Here is a 14357-nt window from a genome sequence, read left to right on the forward strand (position 1 = left end):
GATGGTGATCAACTAAATGAATTGGAGTTATAATTTTCTAGGTGGAATATCCACACTGCCATGCATAATGCACAAAAACACCATGTTTCTTCATGTTCTCCACTGCAGTAATTGTCTGCATGGGGTAGATTGAATTCATACATGTTAAAAAAAAAAGGTCAATATTCTTCCATGAAATTATATTATGTTCAGACATTTTCAGTTTAAAAATACTTGCTAATAAACATATGTAACATAAACAAGTGCTACTGCAGCTGAGTAATAAAAGAAAAATAAATATAATGCTCGTCAGCAATGCCGGTTTAAGAAGCTGTACAGTATATTGAAATTCCTTATTTGGAGATTTAAATTTCCCTTGTTTTTCCAGCAGTTAGGGTATTTGGTGTTGGAAGCCTCCATAAAGCAAGAGAACTTCTCAAAACAAATGTCCTATGCAGTTGAAATAATTACATCTTCTACTCAGTCTCTGTTGGTGTTATTTGCTGCAAAGGCACGTAAGTTTCCCATCTGGCTCAGGCTGCTCTGAATATGTGCAACATGAATTTCTACATTATTCTGAAAGCAACTGATATTAGAAGCATCTATTGTACTCTTGATATCATTTAATGAATCTGTAAGTGATTTGAATTCAAAGGAATTCAGGTCTCCTCCTTCTGCTAGACATTCAATTTATAATAAAATAGCTGTAAGCCTGGAGATTAAGTCTGTCAGATTGTCATTTTCTGCACGGGGCTGTCCTGTTGAGGAATTTGCATGCCGAACAATTTCCTGTGCCTCTTCCTTACACCTTCCTCTCATATCTGTCGGCTGATCTGCCGGCTGCAACCCTTGGTCTGGAGCAAGCTCATAGCAGTTGTATTGAACCTTATGCAAAACTTTGTTTAGGTTCCTGTTCAGTTGTTCAAGCTCGAGAACAATCATTGCATATCGCCGCTAAAATTCAATGCCAATCAGCATGGAATATGAATTCAGTTTTTCTGCTTCTGTGTTCATTTCCCTTAATTTCTTGATATGTTCCTTTTTAATCATGAGAATTTCTGATAATCTGGTCACTTGGGAAAGGAATTCTACTGGAAAACCACCTAATGTTTCAGTGTCAGAGCCAGAAATTTTACTTCTCCAAGGTGACTGTCTTAATAAAGGATCATTATCTGTTACTGATGACTGGAGAGGAGTATAAGGTAACCGTGGTGGAGTCATAAAAAATTGAGAAGGCCGCTGTTTTTGTCCAAAGGCAGCAATTGGCATGGTCTCATGAGAATCATTACTAAGAACTTCATAATCAGGGACAGTATGAGTTTCAAGGCCCTCCCTATCAAAAGTTACTCTATAAGTAGCTTAGGAGTACCCACAGCATCTATTTGTCCAGTGAACAGACCATTATGAACACCACGTAATTGTGCTGTAACTTTGGTTGCAATAACCAGGAATCCAATACAGCTTTTCGTTCAGCTTCAAAGGAGGAAAGGAGAGAAGGAAGAAGAGTACCAATAGACTTTAATGTCTCATGAGCCACAGTCATTGGCAACCAGTGCATAGAAAAACACAGCATTAAAGCCACAAGCTAGAGCAATATCTTCCTCATATGTAAGACAGTGCAATTCTATAGAGTTCCTTTAAACAATCCCAATTAAAAACTTATCTCTAACAAATATGTTCCTGTTTCATTGATAAAACTATATGCTTCCCAACTGTGAGTGATCGGTTATTTAAAATTTAACCATTAATTGGGTAAAAGTGATAGCACCCAACTCACACTTGCTCATGCAAGAAAAAGTAATTTATTAACTCCCATACCTGGGAAAGATATTGGGGATTGCATATAGCATAAGAAAAAGAGCTTTAGAACTGGGGCCAGTAGATGGGAGCTGGAACTCAGAGGCCACTGTCTCTTCTCAAATACTGCACCCCTCTACTTGGCTTACTTTCCTAAAAAGAAAAAAGAAACAAAACAAAACAAAACAAAACTCTTCCCTCTTATTCATCAAGGCAAGTGGCTATCTTTAATTGTCTTAAATCTTCTTCCATACTTCCCCAACAGGAAAAAAAAAAAAACTCTCTTCTGCATTCATTAAAGAGAGAGAGAAAAAGGTTACCAGATTTAGTGAAGATACAAGATACCTAGTTAAAACTGAACTTCAGGTAAACAATAGTATTCCTTGAGGATAATTCTATATCAATACAAATACAATATCTGACAAAATTTCTACAACTATGAAAAAATGCCATAACTTAGGCCCTAGTCATCATTTATCTAAAATTCAAATTAAGTGGGAATCCTATATTTTATCCAGCAACCCTACATACCTGGATCAAGTACTCATCACAATCACTGTTGTCCAGTAATTGGAGGCACTACTTGGTCATACCTCCTATTCCATCCAGTCATCAAGAAGGTGAAGTCTGATGCCAGGGAGAGGCAATGAGAAAAACACTGCCATGTGCAGCCCCAAATAAATATTCCACTCCACAAAAGAGATGCATAAAGGTGAATGAAAGGGAACCAAGAATAAACAAATAAAATCTATTCACCATTCGCTTAGGGTTTAGCCTAAAAACAGATGTTGATAAAATATGATTTTCACTGTTGATGATCCACATTATTTTATATCACCATTGATTACAGGACCAAGACATAGAAAATTCTCTTCTGATTTTTTTTAAAGAAGGCAGATTAATTCCTACGTAATTGCACATTGCTGCAAAAGGCAAGTGGTAGGGGTGGACTAAATTACTATGGTTTAATATTGGGGGCACTGACAGGATAGTAAGCAGTCTTATTTTACAGTTTTCCTGAGATTTAAGAAGCTTCCTTGAGCTTCTCTAAGTGGTGATTATAAAATAATAAAGCAAAAAATATGTTGGCTCTGGCATCAGGCAGAAATGAGGCTTGGCTGACTTTGGCAGCAGCACATTTAATTACATTGACAATGTGTGGCTATGTCACTTCTTAGGAACTAATTATTTCATTCCTTTGGAAAGAAAATGTCCCTAAGGACAAAGTTTTTGAAATATAACTTTTAGACCAAAGACCTCAACACAGTGAATCAAATTATGGCTGTTGGTTGCTGATAGGATAGTTTTAAACTTTAAAATAAAGATAACAGGAGTTCCTTTTGTGGCTCAGTGGAAACGAACCCTACTAGTATCCACGAGGATGTAGGTTTGATCCCTAGCCTTGCTCAGTGGGTTAAGGAGCAGGCATTACCACCAGCTGTGGTGTAGGTTGTAGACTCGGCTGGGATCTGGTATTGCTGTGGCTGTGATGTAGGCCGGCAGTTACAGCTCTGATTCGACCCCTAGCCTGGGAACTTCCATATGCTGCAGTGCAGCCCTAAAAAGCAAAAAATGAAAATATAAACAAATAAATAAACAATTTTAAATATCTATTTTCCTTTATAGAGATAATATTGAATGACTACAAAATAGTCCCTCATAAAATTTCAGAAGTTTGATATACTCCACAGAGGAGGATCAGGCTTTAAAAATCAGTGTTTTATACAGAATGGAAATGGAAATGAAGTTTTCTACCATTAGTTTAAGTGGGAACAATCACTTCTGTGGGCAAATAGTATGTTGTCAAAAATCACTGAGCTCTGATAAACTGATCTGAACTGACAACAAAGCTGATAGAGAGAGTGACAAATACTAATATGCGTGAGTGTGAAAGAGAGAGAAAGAAAGACAGACAGATACAGAGAGAGACTGACTTTACATTAGGAACAGAAGGCAACAAACTCCTTTCACTTTGAAAAGTATCACAGGAGGGCAGTTATGGACATCACTTTGAGGAAGAAACATGGACCAGGGCGACTGTACCTTCCTGGACCAGTTGCGTTCCTCTGACTTCTTCTTCCTTCCCTTGCTAGCTTACCTTCCTTTCCCATTTACCTCTAAATTTGAGCATTTGTTGAAAGTCTTTCTCTCTACTCTCTCTCGCAGTAAATGTCCTCGAATAGAACCATCCCTCCTTGACATACAGTCCCTTTGTGTTTGGCGAGGTTGTACAGTGCACAACTCTAAAAGCCCCCTCACACTGTAGTCTGTGCGTCCTGCAAAGCTGTCTACTTTTACGTGGCAGCCTGATATGTATGATCCAAAAATATCTCTACCCCTCTTTTTTCTTCTAATATCCACTCACAAGCCTATAGTTGCTTATTCAACAATTCCTTTGAACCAGCAAGTAAATTCCAATTTTATTTATGCTCCCAGAGCAGAAGGAACGAAGAGCAGAGGTCTTTCTCTACCATAAGAAAATAAAAATTACATGAAGCCATCTTCATTTGCTTGGTATATTTTTTTTTACAGTAAATAGTCTACTATTATCACCTGTACACATTTCCCCTAATACTACAGAAAGTAATGCCAAAGGTGGTTCTCAAAGGACTTGGTTATAAGAATACCAGTCATAGCAGTGATGAAGGGCTGCTTAATGGGCAACTCTAGACACTAGACTGCAATACTATTCCAGGCTCAAAGCAGTTCCTGATTGCTGCGGCAACCTCTAGTGGTAAGTGAGGAGAATAATAAAATGCTTAGCTGAGAGCAGGAAGTGAATGCTGGCAGTGTATATAGCAGCTCATTGAGCAGGCTGCTTTTGAAGACATGCTCCAGCAATTGCCCAAAGACAGAATGTGAGCTCAAAGAGCTAAAACAGCTAAATGACCTGCCCATTCTATGCATGTTCTTCTGCTCAGCTACCTCCCAGATCATGAGACCAATGTGGGCTTAGCAACTGCCACCTTATAACCTTGACCTTCTTCCCTTGCCAATTTCCTAGCTACTTCTGCATTTGGGTGCTCTAAAACAAAGTGAAAATGATAACCATTTCCAATCCAGAGCTACGTATGTGGGGGCCCCTTCAGAAGCTTCAAGGGTGCCTTCATCTTACTTCACTGAGGGAGACCACCTCAGCAGTTCCAGTTGTTTCTCTTTTAAGTGACACCCTCTGAGTAACCCTAGCTGATATTCAATAGGATTTTGCCTTCCATGTCTATCAGGTGGGGTTTTTCTTTAACACCTTTCTAATTAATACTAGGAAAAACAAAATCTCTAATAACCTCTTTCAAAATTTTAAAGTAACCTTTATATCACCATTTTGCTTATTGCTCAAAATTTTCAAATACTTCCCATCATGAACAAAATTAATTAAGAAAACAAAATGATTACAAAGAATTTCTATGAAAGTCTTACCTCACTTTGCTGCCCCTAGAATTATTGAGGTGTGCATCATTTCTCGAATATATTCCAAATGTTGTACAGTAAGTTGTCCATTATATTCCCTTCACCCAAAATTCCATCTACTTGTCAAAGAGCCATTCTTCATTCGGAGGATGACAGTGATGCTATCTCTTTCACAAATCTTTTTAGTCATCCCCATACAATGGTAATCTCTCCCTCTTTTAAATTCCATGAAGTACAGTGTCAAGACTGCATGCTTTCAAATTAAACATGGTGTAGCATGAATTTCATTTTCACAACTCAGTTCTGTGTCTTAGACAAAATTAGCTTAACACCTTGATGCCCATTTTTTACATTTTTAAACTGATAATTATCTTAATTTACAAAATGTAAACGATATTTTCCTTTAAGTCAGGATAACTATAAAAATAATGCACATCACCTAGGAGACAGGATTAAGATGAGGGAATAAAGGACTGGAGCTCACCTTCTCTTATAAAAACAACAGAATTACAACCAAATGCTAAACAACCTTCAGCCAAATGGACTGTAAACTTTTAAAAAGATATCCCACTCCAGAACACAAAGAGGAGGCCACATCAAGAGGGAGGATGGGCGATTATGCAATATAAGCAACCACATACCCACTGGGTGGGAAGCCCACAGGCTTGAAAGTAACTGTATCATAGAGACTCACCTACAGGAATGAGAGTTCTGAGCTCCACATTGGGTCCCCACACCTGTGGATCTGGCATTAGGAGAAAGAACCCCCAGAGCATCTGGAATTGAAGGCCAGTGGAGCTTGAGTTAAGGAGCTCCATGGGACTGGAAGAAATGGAGACCCCATTCTTGAAAGGCACAGGCAGGAATTTGTGTGTTCTGGGTCCTGTAGCAAAGCAGAGGCTCAATGGGAATCTGGGTCAGACCTGACTGCAGTTCTTAGAGCATCTCCTGGGAAAATAAGGGGTGACTGTGGCTTGTTGTGGAGGAAGGACATTGGAAGAAAAGCTCTTGGGAATATTCATCAGCATGTGGACTTCTGGGGGTGGCCATTTTGAAAAAGTCAGGCCCCACCCATCGTGCTGAGAAGCCCTAGGCCAAACAATAATCCAAGTAGGATCACGGCACCACCCATCTGTAAACAGGCTGTCTAAAGACACCCCCCCCCCAGGCATGCAGCTGCCTCTGATCACATCCAGAGACAAAGCACCACACACCAAAGGGATAGGAATCATCCCCCACTACCAGTGGGCAATCCTTCCCATCAGGAAGCCTAAAGCAAGCCCCCCATACCAACTTCAGCCACAAGGGCAGTAAACCTTGGAAGTAACAGAGGCTACAACTCTATTGTCTGCAAAAAGAAGACCACATCAAAAAACCCATAAAAATGTAAAGGCAGAGAACTCAGATAAGGGAGTAAGGAAACAACAACAACAACAACAACAACACATAAGTGATCTTCAGATTCTCAGCCTCCAGGAAAAAGACTTTAGACTGATGATGCTGAAGATGATGCAAGACAGTGGAAATAAATTGGAGGCAAAGATGTATAATTTACAAGAAACACTGTGCAAAGAAATACAAGATTTAAAACTTATGCAAGCAGAGATACAAAATATAATAACTGAAACAAAAAATTCATTAGAGGCAACAAACAGCAGAATACAGGAGGCAGAAGAACAAATAAGTGAAGTGGAGGACGGACTAGTGGAAATCATGGATGTGGAACAGAAAAGAGAAAACAGATTGAAAATAAATGAAGAGAGCCTTGGAGAACTCTGGGACAACATTAAATGCACCAACATCCGTATTACAGGAAGAGAGAAAGGGACAGAAAAAATACTCGAAGAGAGAATAGCTGAAAACTTTCCTAACATGGGAAGGGAATCACTCACTCAAATCCAGGAAGCACAATGAGTATCATATAAAATAAACCCAAGCAGGAACACCTTGAGGCACATATTAATCAAACTGACCAAAATTAAAGACAAAGAAAAAATATCAAAAAAAGTTAGGGAAAAAAACAAATAACATGAAAGGGCACCCCAATAAGGTTTTAGCAAAAACTCTGCAGGCCCAAAGGGAGTGTCATGATATACTTGTCATAACATGAAAGGAAAAAACCTCCAGCCAAGATTACTTTAACCAGCAAGGCTCTCATTCAGATTTGAAAGAGAAATCAAGAGCTTTACAGATAAGCAAAAGCTAAGAGAATTCAGCAACACTAAACCTGCTTTACAACAAATACTAAAGGAACTTCTCTAGGCAGAAAAGAAAAGGCCAAAACCAGAAAAAAAAAAATACCACAAATGACAAGGCTCACTAGTAGAGGCATATATACAGTAAAGATAGGAAATCTTCCATGCACAAATATGATATAAAAATAAGAAATCATGAGAAGAAGAGAATACAACTGCAGGACACTGGAGATGCACTTGCAATTAAAAGATCAACAACTTAAAACAATCTCATATATATATAGAGAGAGACTCCTATATCAAAACTTTGGGGCAACTGCAAACCAGAAATCTACAACTGATACACAAACAAATAAGAAAAATCAACTCATGTACAACACTGAGGATAACCATCAAACCACAAGAGATGAGAACAAGACAAGAAGGGAAGAAAAAAGAGCAACAAAAACAAATCCAAAGCAATTAATAAAATGGCAATAAGAACATACATATCAATAATTACCTTAAAGGTAAATGGACTAAACAGCCCAATCAAAGGACATAGACTGTCTGAATGGATACCAAAACAAGATTCCTATATATGCTGTCTTCAAGAGACCCACTTCACTGCTAGGGACACGTACAAATTGAAAGGGAGAGGATGGAAGAAAATATTTCATGGAAATTAAAATCAAAAGAAAGCTGGAGTAGCAATACTCATATAACACAAAATAGACCTTAAAATAAAGAGCACTATAACATACAAAGAAGGACATTATATAATGATCAAAGGATCAATCCAAGAAGATGATATAACGATTGTAAATACATATGCAACCAACATAGGATCACTGCAATATATAAGGCAACTGCTAACAACCTTAAAAGGACAAATCAACAATAACAATCATAGCGGGGGACGTTAATACCCCACTTACAGCAAAGGACAGATCATCCAGACAGAAGATCAATAAGGAAACACAGGCCCTGAATGAAGCATTACACCAGATGAACTTAATAGATAGTTATAGGACATTCCACCCAAAAGTAATGGAATACACATTCTTCTCAAGTGCACATGGAACATTCTCTAGGATTGATCACATTCTGGGCCACAAATCAAGCCTCAGTAACTTTAAGAAAACTGAAATCATATCAAGCATCTTTGGCAACCACAACGCTATACAACTGGAAATCAACAACAAGAAAAAAAACTGTAAAAATCACAAACACGTGGAGACTCAACAACATGCTACTAAACAACCAATGCATCACTGAAGAAATCAAAGAGGAAATCAAAAAATACCTAGAAGCAAATGACAGCAAAGATATGACACTCCAAAACCTATGGGATGCAGCAAAAGCCGTTTTAAGAGGAAAGTTTATAGCAATACAAGCCTACCTCAGGAAACAACAAAAAGCTCAAATAAACAAGCTAACTTTACATCTAAAGCAGCTAGAGAGAGAAGAACAGACAAGACCCAAAGTTAGCAGAAGGAAAGAAATCATACAGAATTACCTTTGTGGCTCAGTGGTTAATGAAACCGACTAGGAACCATGAGGTTGTGGGTTCGATCCCTGGCCTTGCTCAGGTTAAGGATCCAGCATTGTTGTGAGCTGTGGTGTAAGTCACAGACGCAGCTCAGATCTGGCATTACTGTTGCTCTGGCGTAGGCTGGCAGCAACAGCTCCAATTAGACCCCTAACCTAGAACCACCATATGCTGCAAGTGCAGCCCTGGAAAAGACAAAACAACAACAACAACAACAACAAAACCCAAAACACAAAAACAAAAACAAAAAAATGGAAAAAAAGAAAGAAATCATAAAGATCAGAGCAGAAATAAATGAAATAGAAACAAAGAAAAAGCATAGAAAAGATCAATGAAACGAAAGCTGGTTCTTTGAAGAGATCAATGAAATTGATAAGCCCTTAGCCAGACTCATCAAGGAAAAAAGACAGAGAGCAAAAATTAATAATATTAGAAATGAAAAAGAAGTTACAATAGACATCACAGAAATACAAAGGATCATAACAGACCACTATATGCAACTATATGCCAATGAAACGGAAAACCTAGAAGAAATGGACAAATTCTTAGAAAGGTACAATCTTCCAAGAATAAACCAAGATGAAATAGAAAAGATGAATGGACCAATCACAAGTGCTGAAATTGAAACTGTGATGAAAAAACTTCCAACAAGCAAAAGTCCAGGACCAGAGGGCTTCACAGGTGAATTCTATCAAACATTTAGAGAAGAGCTAACACCTCTCCTTCTGAAACTATTCCAAAAAATTGCAGAGGAAGGGATACTCCCAAACTCATTCTATGAGGCCACCATCACCCTGGTACCAAAACCAGACAAAGATTCCACAAAAAAAGAAAACCAAAGGCCAATTTCACTGATGAACATCAATGCAAAATCCTCAACAAAATACTAGCAAACCGCATCCAACGATACATTAAAAGGACTGTACATCATGATCAAGTGGGATTTATCCCATGGATACAAGGGTTCTTCAATATCCACAAATCCATCAGTGTGATACACCACATTAACAAACTGAAGAATAAAAACCATATGATCCTCTCAATAGATGCAGAAAAAGCCTTTGAAGAAATTCAATACCCATTTCTGATAAAAATCCTTCAGAAAGTAGGCATAGAAGCAAACTATCTCAGCATAATAAAGGCCATATATGATAAATACAATGTTAACACCATTTTAAATGGTGAAAAGCTGAAAGAATTCCCGCTGAGATCAGAAACAAGACAAGGATGTCCGCTCTTGCCACTACTATTCAACATTGTTTTGAAAGTCCTAGCCACGGCAATCAGAGAAGAAAAGGAAATAAAAGGAGTCCAAATTGGAAAGGAAGAAGTAAAACTATCACTATTTGTAGATGACATGATACTGTAACTAGAGAATCCTAAAGATGCTACCAGAAAATTTAGAGCTTATCAATGAATTTGGCAAAATCACAGGATACAAAATTAATATACAGAAATCAACTGCATTTCTATATATTAACAACAAGAGATCAGAAAGAGAAATTAGGGAAGCAATCCCATGTACCACCACATCAAAAAGAATAAAATAGTTAGAAATAAACCTACCTAAAGAGACAAAAGACCTATACTCTGAAAACTATAAGATGCTGGTGAAAGAAATCAAAGACGACACAAACAGATGGAAAGACATACCATGCTCTTGGATTGGAAGAATCAATATCAGCAAAATGACTACAGTACCCAAGGCAATCTACAGATTCAATGTATTCCCCATCGACTTACCAAGGACATTTTTCACAGGACTTGAGCAAAATATTTTAAAGTTTGTTTGGAAGCACAAAAGACCCAGAATAGCCAAAGCCATTCTGAGAAAGAAAAATGGAGCTAGAGGAATCAGGCTCCCTGACTTCAGACTATACTACAAAGCTACTGACTCACAGACTTTGAAAAACTTTCCAAATGAGACAGGTTGCTGGGTTGGGGGATGCACTGGGGGTTTGGGGTGAAAATGCTATAAAATTTGGTTGTGATGATCATTGTACAACTATAAATGTAACTGAGTAATAAAAAATGCTATAAAATTTTTTAAAAATAAAAATAATACACATCACCTAGCAGAAAGGCCCATAAAATGTGCTAAGTAGATGCTAGCTGTTGCTAACTCTGTGAATTATATCTTCCACAACTTTGACAAAAAATTAATCTAAAAATATGAAAAACATAGCAGATCAGTAACAGAAGATAAAGGGCAAATTCATAAGTAGTCAATGAACTCCAAAATTGGTCAAGTTTGAGGAGTACTCATAACTGGCTCTGAGCTCAGGCAAAATTCTAATTCTAATATCTGAGTACTATTCTTATTGACTTATACTACTTCTTGCTTATGGTTGTCTCTGTCACAAGAATGCTTTAACAATGTTAAGTCATGATTTCTGAAGCACTATAACCAATTATTGTATTATTTATTAGCATAGATTATCACAGCTTTGCTTCTACAACTGAATAAAAATTTCCTATGCTTAAGACCCACCCCCTCACTTTAAAAGCTAATTGGGGATGACTATATCATGTTTTTCTTTTAAAAATTCCTTCTACCCCTCCCCCCTTAGATATGGGTAGAGTAGGTTTCAAGAAAGAAATTACTGAGTTAGACTTAACTGCATGCAAAGAAATGTCATTGACAAATGTATGTTGGCATCTCTCAAGGAAAAGAGCAGAGGTTAGTGTTCAAACAAAATTCAGAAGCACTATTGGGCTATCACCTTAAAATACTACATAATCTAGGGTAAGTTTCTAACTCTTGGTACAATTTTGTCCTCTGAAACCTAAGAAAATGAAATGACAAAGTAGTTTAAGTGTAATGGGGAGAACTATCCGTGGATGCTAATACTTAAATGGGAAAGAATCACAATAGAATCTTTACTTTGAATTTAAATAATTTCAATTTTTAGATTCTTATTTTCTTAAATTTACTAAAACATCCAAACCAAATTTTTAGCTAGCAAATATTTATTCAGCTCCTATTATGTTCATAAACAATGTTAAAGGTTGAAGAAAGGAATAACATTTCACAATTTAGTGGTAAAAGTTGGTTGTGTAAAAAGTTCAATTAATTAGATACTAATGTGAATTATAAAGCCAGTAAAGGGAACTAGAACAGCAACAGTAATTCATCCACTTGGGATAACCCAGCAATACTGAAGAAGGAGATTCCATTTTATATAAGGCTTCAAGGATTTTTAGCTTTTTGAACATGAACAGAAAGGAATGAAGAATACCTCACGTGGAAGGAATAATAAAAGATAAATGAGAATGAGTACAAGGGTGGTTTGTGGGTGTTTATGCATATGAGTGATGTGAGATCACATGTATTCTGGTCTTTCTTTTTCTCTTTCTGTAGAGCTGTGACCTGCTAGAGCTGCCATCGCAGGTACAGTTGTACAGGCAGCTCCCCCTCCTCCCTCATACATGTGCTCTCTTTAACACTGATAAATGCAATTCATTAATCACGTGACATCTGTCATTTCATGTATCTTGGATCTCAAGCGCTCAATCTTCCTTCAGTGCTTTCCACAATCTTCCATTTAGTTGTTTTCCTATTTCCACAATAACCACAGCAGAGAAATAAGCATGCCTACTATCTTTCAAGATTTACATAGAATTTGGCATTTCAGATTACAGCATACCATCTTGTGATTATGAAAATCCTACTGTCTTTCCCTGTAACTCCAGGGTTTCTCACATCATGGGGGTGAGGTGTGTATTTGGGGCTAAGGGTGTTGAGGTCAGATCAGGATGGTGACACGTTTCCCTGGTCATCAGTGTTCCCATGGAGCTGCTCTTGTGGAACTCTCCATCTCAATATCTCCTTTCACTCTCCTCTCTCTAGCTCTCACTAGTCTAGACATAAAGCATGAATTCTTGCTTTAATCCTTCTGTGACACCATCTTTCCTTCTCTCACCCCTCCTAAAATATATATGTGTATATATATATATACCTCATATGAGATTTCTGTGAATACAACAGAGTATACTGACATGGTAGCAATGAAAGAGGTTTACAACACAAAATGTGGGTGCATTAGTTTGCTAGGCTGCTGTAACGAAATACCACAGACTGATTGGCTTAAATAGAAATTTATTTTCTCACATTTCTGGAGCTCAGAAATCCAAGATCAAGGTATCAGCAGTTTAGCTTCTCCTGAGGCCTCTCTTCTTGGCTGGCAGATGGCCACCTGCTCATTGCACCCTCACATGTGTACACATATCCTGGAAGTCACTTTCAATATCCAAATTTCCTCTTCTTATAAGGATACCATCCCATTAGATTAGGATCTAATGGTCTCATTTTAACTTAATTACCTCTTTTGAGGTCCTATCTCCAAATACAGATACATTCTGACGCACTGGGGGTGAAGGGCTTCAACATGTGAATTTTTTTTTTTTTACAGTATTTTTTTTCTTTGCATTTTAGGGCCATGCCTGTGACATTTGGATGTTCCCAGGCTAGGGGTCAAATCAAAGCTACAGCTTCTGGCCTGGACCACAGCCACAGCAACTCTGGATCCAAGCCATGTCTGCAACCTACACCACAGCTCATGGCAACACCAGATCACTGACCCACTGAGCGAGGCCAGGGATTGAACATGCATCCTCACGGTTACTAGTCGAGTTTGTTTCCACTGTACCACAATAGGAACTCCAACATTTGAATTTTGAGGATACATAGTTCAGTCCATAATAGCAAGTAACTTCAATTTCAGTTTGTTCCTATTAAAGTTCTTTTACATTCTGACACCAGGAATTTCTCACAGGCAATTTTTCTTCATAAGTTCCAGCTTCTATATAGACCAGTTAATAACATTTTGCTTAGTTTTGTTTTGTTTACCCAACCAACTGTACATACTTAGAATTAAAACTGTAGTTTATCCTTTTGGAACATACTGATTCTAGCATCTCTCTGCTAATACTCAACCAATCCATATAAGAGGCCCCACTAGATTTATTAACTACTGGGAACTTTTCAATTACTAATTATGTTTGCACATAGCAGAAGCTGATGCTGAGGTGAAGCTGTTCTCAGCCCTGGGATTCAGACTGAGCATATCTAATCAGCTTACTGCATGAGGGTTTGGGTTGAACAGTCACAGAGGAGAGTACATGTTATATATCACTTCGAGGTCAGTGAAGAAACAGGAAACACTCAAATTGTTTTAAACACAGGGAACTTAATATAGGGAAGGGTTTATATAGGTGATGATAGAGATGAAAAGCCAAGCAGGACATGGTGGAGTAAATGAATAGTTAGAAATTACAGAAAACCATCACCACCTCTAGGACTGTAGGAACACAATAGAAAGGTAGTTCCTCCAGAAATTAGAAGCTTGGGACATTCTGGGGAAGCTAGAACCACAGAAAGGTTTACTTAGTAGGGGCTGGATTTATAAAGGGCAAGATGATCAGAAAGAATTTGCTACCCTAAATAT

The 14357-nt window shown here is 37.8% G+C and overlaps 1 pseudogene; it reads right to left on the reverse strand.

Moving 5' to 3' along the window:
• LOC110256344 overlaps positions 460-14357 on the reverse strand; it is a 73793-nt pseudogene continuing 59895 nt past the window's right edge.

The sequence above is a fragment of the Sus scrofa genome, chromosome 13 (genome assembly GCF_000003025.6).
Source record: "Sus scrofa isolate TJ Tabasco breed Duroc chromosome 13, Sscrofa11.1, whole genome shotgun sequence".
Lineage (NCBI taxonomy): Eukaryota > Metazoa > Chordata > Mammalia > Artiodactyla > Suidae > Sus > Sus scrofa.